The following is an 8,006-nucleotide window of genomic DNA, read 5'->3' as shown; positions in this document are numbered from 1 at the left end:
GGGTTTTTAGATTTCCGCTTTGATTGAGCTGAATGTACTGAACCTAAAATTCTATTCAAGTGGCGATCATTTCCCAGTCATTCTCAAATTTCTTTTTGTGTTTTTCCTCAAATGGTTCCATAACTTTCATTCCTTCAAGTCTCAAATATCTTACCAAACTTCTCATGGTCCATCCTTTGCGCTGAACATTTCCCTCATCGACTCCTCTGTTCTCCCCAGTCATCCCTGTTTAAGCCCCTCCATGGTTTTATTCTTTTACTTGAAGCTACAGGAATTACAAAGCAGAATCTTTTCCATGAAAAAGCTCTGATCTCAATACATGTTAATAATGAAGTATCTTCATGGACTTGTGACAAAATTCAGACATTGGAGTCACCCCATCAAATGTTTACATTCCCTTCGTCATCACAAACCCAAAACACCCACCAAATATAAATTTACCAAAATCATAAAAACATCAATGAAATCACTTGATGTTGAGCCAAAACTTGAAATGAAAGACACAATATCAAACATTTACAAGATGCTCAAGTACTCAACTTGGGACTCAGCTGAAACCCAACTGAAGCAGCTACCCATCAAATGGACTCTTTTACGATCAACCAAGTCCTTAAAACCAACCCACCAATGGAAAAAGCATGGCTTTTTCTCGATTGGGTTGGTAAAGTTAAAGGCTTTAGGCATGACCAGTTCACTTACACAACAATGCTTGACATTTTTGGAGAAGCTGGGAGGGTTTCATTAATTAAGTATTTGTTTCAGCAAATGCAAGAAAAAGGATTTAAAATTGATGCTGTTACTTATATTTCGATTTTGCATTGGCTTCAAAGAGTGTAGATGTTGATGGGCAAAGAGTATATCAGAATAAACTCTGGTTGGTTTGGGTACATTGGCACGCTTATTGCATGGCATTATGTGTTTTAATCGTTGATGAAAGTTCTGTTTTTAACTCTCTTTGGCTTGTGTGATAAAATTTTAGTTGATAAAAAGTACCCATGACAAGAGAGGGAGAGGAAAGCCTAAGAGAACATGGTTGGAAACAGCTAAAAAAGAACCTCACTTTGTGCATAATCCATATAACCGTCCTCTGTTCCTTACGTAGTTCAAAAAGGCTTGTTTGGATGTTATTTTCTTGACTCTTTTCATGCTTTGTATCAATGCATGCTATTGGTTGAAACTCATATCGAAGCGACCTTGAGAAGAGAGAAAATGCTACTCTTTGTCTAAAGCTGTTGAAAGCTGCAGCATTTAGGTAAAAGTACATAGGGAAGATTTCTGTCATATCCACTTAACCATTTTATAGTTTTCTTAGTTGGTTACAAATGTACTGTTAATGTCAAAGCTTGTATCCGAATTTGACAATAATTGTCCTTGATTGGAAAAAGCAGTTTTTTTTCTTTTCGACATTTTCTATGCGTGTGCATTTTTGGTGGTTTGGCATTCTAACTGAGCTGAATGCTACTGTAAATAGCTTTAACTGCGTATAGATGTCTATGTTAGAGTGTAATGTTTTGAAGGAAGATGTTTATTCTTTTTGTGGTGGATCCAGGCAAAATATGAAGAGGCCCGTCAGATTTTTAACAAAATGCAAGAAGCTGGAGTTAAGCCAGATAAAGCTGCATGAAATATTTTGGTTGGCAAATGTTGCAAAGCAGGGGAGACAAGGGCAATGATACAAATCCTCAAGTACATGAAAGAAAATTAGCTTGTCCCTCTGTACCCCATATTTCTAGAAGCTCTTGAAGCTTTTAAAATTACTGGTAAGAGCAGTATCCTCCCCTGGCAACTTCATCACCATATCTCTGTTGAAAGCTTTGGAAGTGAAAATGAAGTTGAGTATACAAGTAATGCTTCTGAAGCTCCTTCAAGTTTAGACAGAGGACTAGTGTGGATTCTTTTGAAAAAGCAAAATCTTCTTGCCATTGACAGTTTACTTACTGAGATGATAAATAAGAATATACAGTTGGACTACGAAATGATCTGTGCCATAATTCATATAAACTGTAACCATAATAGGCTAGACCGTGCTTTATTGGCTTTCAAATACAGTGTTAAAACTGGTATAAATCATGAAAGAACTGCATATCTTGGCGTGATAGGCGGTTTAATAAGATCAAACTCGTTTACTAATATAGTAGAGATTGTTGCGGAAATTATTAGTGCTGGACATCCATTGGAGTTTATCTAGGTTCACTCCTAATCTATAGGCTTGGATGTGCTAGAAGACCCACTTGTGCTGCAAAGATTTTTAATTTACTGCCTGATGATAAGAAATGTGTTGCTACCTACACTGCTTTGATTGGTGTCTACTTTGCTGCTGGGGCTGCTGATAAACTTAAAATATACAAAACCATGCGAGGGAAAGGGATTTATCCTTCTTTAGGCACATACCGTGTTCTATTAGCTGGTTTTGAGAAACTTGGTAGTCTCCAAAGCAGAAACGTATCGAAAGGAAAAGAAAATCCTACAGAAGGATGCGTGAAGCCATTCCCATTTAGGAAAAGTTATGTGATCTCCTATTTGCTAGGGATGTGGTGTCTTGATAAACTGGTCAGGTTTTATTAGCAGACTCATTTTGAGGAAAGCTGCCAAGTATGGCGTAATTATGATTTGATTGGGGAGGGCTTGACTCACGAAGTGCTTCAAACTGAAGATTACCGAAAACATACGAGGCAAGAGCGGCTAGAAGGATTTAATTGGTCCACAGATTCAATGTCTTTGGTGTTGCTCATACTGAGAGGACTCTCATGCTGACATCTTGAACAAAGGTGTGTGATCTACAAAGGGTTCTATGGTCTGTGCTTGTTTATGCTCGATCATTGATCAATAAATTGACAAATCTTCTAAATGCGTTTGACTGCAATAGCTGATTTTTTACAATTACATGAATAAAGTACAGTTTATTTCAGCTCATTTTCCCAATCTAAACGGCTAAAAGCATTTTGAACTGCAGGGATTTGGAAGATGCTTTACAGCCTTAACTTTCAAATCTTAGAAAAATACTATATGATTGGTAGATCGATATGACTTAGGTATTCATGCCACAGAAGGCAACGAAGTTTTATGATGCAGTACATTCCATGTGATATATGAACATGATTGAACAGAAATAAAGAAATCCAGGGGCCTGTATATATATATATATTATAAGTTAATATTTAGTTACTTATCAACTGTCACAACTAACACACCGGCGAATGTCTTCAATTATGGATGCATTAGGTATCTATTCTCTAAAAAGTTTTATTGTTTAAGCATTTTGAGGTTCTGCACGGAGTATATATGCACGCACTTAGTATTTGTTTTGGGGAGACGAGAGATGGTCAAAGGGACAAGGAAAGAACAATACCGGAATGATCAGGATTATTCCTGGAAATATTTTATGGTCTTAATTTTTTTTACATCTTGATTTAAATCGAAAAATAGTGTTAATATTCCATCATATCCAAAATGGGTTACTTCATATAAATATATATATATATATATATATTTAAAGTTCTGTTGCACATGGTAGCAAAAGCTTATCCGTTCTTCCTTCCATGTCTGCCGGGTAAAAAAAAATGACAGATTGATGTGCTCATTCAATGGCTAGCACTAATAAATTGCGTATCAAAAGTTGTTAGATGAGATTATTGGAACTCATTAAACAAGATTTTCATGAATTTTGAAGGTGAGAAATAACTTGACAAGATTCAACAAACGAAAATTAAATGATTTTTTAATTCATTTCATGATCTTTTTAGATCAGCAACCAAATTATTTATTCCCTAAAATGAGCATTTCCACCAAAGATTTTTTTTTTAATAAAGGAAATCATAACTTAAAAAAAGAGGAAAGGGTTATAATTGTAGTGATTTGAATCTTGAGTGTATTGAATATTATTTTTTAAAGGTGGTGAACCAATTTAAATTAAATCGCAAATAAGATCAATGGTTAATTGAAACGTCTAGCTTTAAACAACCAACGAAATATAAAAATGAATTTAAGCCTGCTCAAAGGAAGGTTATCATCCAATTCCATAGCTCTCTTAACGTCTACGAGATAACAATTCCAAATCAATTCGTGCCACGTCCGAATCATCTTTTGAATGACTGTGTTTCCATGCTTTAGGCCACTTGTTTGACCATGGAAACAATGAGATGGGGCTGTCTTTTGCTGCAAGATTTGTCTTTTTTTTTTTTTTGCTCGGCCAATAAATGAAACTTTATTCAAGAATAGGATTTGTCATCTATAAGCAGAGAGCTATCACATGCAATTTGTCAATGTTTATGTTTTCTTTTTTTTTTTTTTTTTTTTAAGGCGCTAAAATGCAAACAAATTAATATCCCCAGACTTACCTTATTGAAGTAAAGTATTTTAGCAAGACTCAAGCAAACAGGCTACCCGAAATCTGTTATGCAACCTGCTAATCTTCTTGTCAATCTACAAGTTAAAATGTGTTGTAAATGAAATCAACTTAAGGGGAGGAATCTCCTTTCTAATTAACGAGGGTTTGGTTCTAGTACAAATTAAGCATTCTAGAAGCTAGCTTCTAAATGTATCAAATCGATACAGGAGAATACATCCTTGAGATTGCGAAGGAAAGAGATTAGTTCAGGACAAAATCTAGAGATATCCTAACCATTTAAAAAAAAACAATCCAGCTTTCTAGCATAAAAGTATAATGAAATACAGGCAATTAAGCTTGCAAAAGTAGGAACTAGTCGTTAACCGTAGAATTCTGTGGCACTATTTTTCGCTAGCTAATCTAGCAAGCTATCCTTTTCCTCGAGTGATACAGCATCCATAACCAAAACGCCATTACACATTTGACCAAACTTTAATAGTTAATTAATTAATCAATAATAAAATACAATTAGGTTTTGTTTTTTTTTTTGGCGTGTTTACTCAAGTCAGCTACAGTTATTAATTAATGTTAAGCAAACCTAACAAATTAGGAAGATGCAAGCAAAGATCAAGTAATCCAACTTATGCATTTTTCATCAATGTTCACACATACTACAGCCTTGATAATAAATAAGCGTATCTTTGTTTCAGTTTCCTTCATTTAATCAAATTCCAAATTTTCCAGGTTTTTCTTATGAATGTGGTCAGCTGTTTACATATCGAGGACTTGAGGCTGCATCAAATGAAACCTATCTATTTTTTTCTTAGGAGATCATAGTATAAAAATTTTTTAAAAAATATGTAAGTACTAAAATTTGAACATCAACTTTGTTATATTCCACGCAGACTTGCTAACATAACTCTTTGTTTGCCTATTTCCTCAGCTTCAACTAATACTATTATGGGATTGGAGCCCTTTGAATTTTTTCTCTTTGGACCTTCCATGCATATTATAAAAAAAAGAATTCAACCTTCAAACTTTCAAAAATTAGGATAAATGCTTTTGGTATTGGCATTGCAAAGGAAATACGTGTTTGATGAAATTCTCATTTATCCAAAAAAGAAATTATAAAAATGAGAGAAGAACCTCAACTCCCTATGCCCACAGTCCACATCATGCATGCAGGGTAGGACAATAATTTTCCAAATAGAATATATGCTATTCATCAACTAAACGGATTAAGGGTCGACCATGAACATGAATTGTAACATAGAAAAATATAGTGCATGGTTCATGTCCATTTTCCTGTGGATAAGACATGCCCTCTATTATTATTTCCTTGGACGTTGAGGGGTTCCTTCCATCCAATTTCCTTATTAATTTACAACTTATGTGGACTGCAATCGAGCATTATATGCTCTAGGCTAAAGTTTTTAAAAGGTGAGATATATAGTACTAGTACTTTTGTTAGGTTAATTAAGTTCACAAATGAGTATACCGTAACCTAAGTACATCGTTTTTATGGTGAAAAAAAAAAAAAAGAATTTATGCCCCGGCACGGATCGATATTTAAGTTTGGATGACATTAACAATCTCAATTAGATAAATTTTTTGATGTTTGAAATTATCAATAATCAAACTTTAATTAATGAAATTGAAAATTCAATACTTTATAAATATATCATATGACTGTTAGTCAAAATATTAAAGACTAGCTCAAGTTTTGTTTTCGATGTCGAACAAGCTTGCTAGTGTTCTAATTTATGAACCATCACTTAATATATTCTTCATATTATCTATTATTTCTATCTCAAGAAAAGGAATGATATCGATCTATTATTAATTTCTTTATGAAAGTATTTAAAATTCTAAGTCATTGCACTTTGTGAGGTTAACTGAAGATGCTTGGGTCATTGAGCATAACTTCACATCTCCTTTAATATATACTCTAGATTCTTGTATAGAAATACCATTCCCTTTGAAAAACACTAACATGGAATTAATTAAAATCGTTACCCCAATATTTTAGGATCTATTTGAATAAGCGATGAGATTGAAAATAATGATAAAAATAAAATTAATTATTATAACAATAAAATTAAAATCAATAGTAATAAATCAATGTTTTTAAATCAAATAATAGTTTTTAATAAATAATTCAAAAATATTTATTAATTGATTATATAATAAAATTTATTTATTAATTAATTTATTATACATTAAATTTTAATTTTATATCAAATTAATAAACATACTTTATAATTTTTAAATTAAAATCATGATGAAAAAAGTCAAAAAAAAAGTTAAAGGTTACTAAAAGTTAAAAGAAGAGAAGTGAAAAATAAATAAATAAAAATAATTGCAATGGTGATAAATCAAAGCTTAAGCCTCTACTGAGCAAATGATGAAATTTAAAACGTATCACAAGATCATTTGGATTTAAAAACTGTTGTTTATTTTATTTTTCATAACAAGTGTATCTCTACAAGAAGTGTGATGCATTCTAAACCTATCTTTAGTTTAGAATTAAGATATAAATTAAGTACCTTCACCTTGATATTTAAATTTTGATATATTGTGTGGTTTAGAGGATTTTGTTTTATTCCTTGTTATGCTATTACTTTTATAATTAATCCCTTTACTTAATGAAATTTTTTCTTAACGTAGGCTTTTCAATGTCATACCTAAATAATGTTGATACAAACTAAGAAATAAAAGAAGCCTATAATTAGGTAATAAAAAAAGTGGGCATTAAATAGGTCCTTGATTTCTTGTACTTTGTAAATTTGATGTAAATCTTGTTTGCAATCTATGGTTTGGTCTAGAGTTGTAATTGAGTTAAGTCGAATCGAGTCGAGTTGATATAGTGAAAAATTCGAATTTGAGCTCGACTTTTAACTCGCGACTTGAACTTGATCGAGTTTTATTTTCTTAGCTCGAATTCGATTCGTGATCGAAATCGAATTACTCGAGTGAGCTCGATTAAGCTAAATTAATATGTAAAAATAAGCTCGATTTTTATACTCGACAATAACTCAATTATTTGTGCTCGAATTCGAATTCGAGAATTTTATTAATTAAAATAATAAAAAATATTTAAATGTAAAAGTTCGATTAGACTCACGAGTTATTCGAGCCAGATATAAAAATACTCGAACTCAACTCGATTGATGAATCAAGTTACTTGAGCTCGAGCTCAACTATATAATAATCGAATCGAATTCGAATTTTATTCGAATCGAACCTGAATAACTTACGAGTATTAATATATCATTTATACTTTTAATTTGATCTATCCTGATTTAGGAACGAAGAAGCCTCATTTTATCATAAATTTTTTATGACAAAAAAAGTTAGGTCTTCGTTTTTTTTTATTTTATGTATGATTTTTTTTATAAAAAAAAATTACAGCATAAAAATAAGAATAAAAGTTATAATTACTAAAATTTAAATCTATATATTACCTGGTAAAGATAATTTTATAAATTAATTGGTATAATTATATTAATGCTTACGCCTATAGCTTTGGTAATTATTTTTCAATGTTACGATGAAATTTCTAACGGACTTATTCTTAAAAAAAAACACATTAACTTTCAAAGTACTCTAATAATAAAAAGTATTATGTAATTGCTTACGTAAACCTTTAGTATTGCAGCAAAAAATTTTCAATGTTATA

General features: G+C 31.8%; 1 pseudogene; it reads left to right on the top strand.

The window, feature by feature from the left end:
- The first annotated feature begins 304 nt into the window (after nt 1-304).
- Nucleotides 305-2,989, top strand: LOC111293266 (pentatricopeptide repeat-containing protein At2g01390 pseudogene; annotated as a pseudogene).
- Nucleotides 2,990-8,006: the final 5,017 nt, after the last annotated feature.

Source organism: Durio zibethinus, chromosome 10 (genome assembly GCF_047325235.1).
Source record: "Durio zibethinus cultivar Kanyao isolate XHJ-2024 chromosome 10, ASM4732523v1, whole genome shotgun sequence".
Classification (NCBI taxonomy): domain Eukaryota; kingdom Viridiplantae; phylum Streptophyta; class Magnoliopsida; order Malvales; family Malvaceae; genus Durio; species Durio zibethinus.
This window is presented reverse-complemented; position numbering and strand designations above follow the sequence as displayed.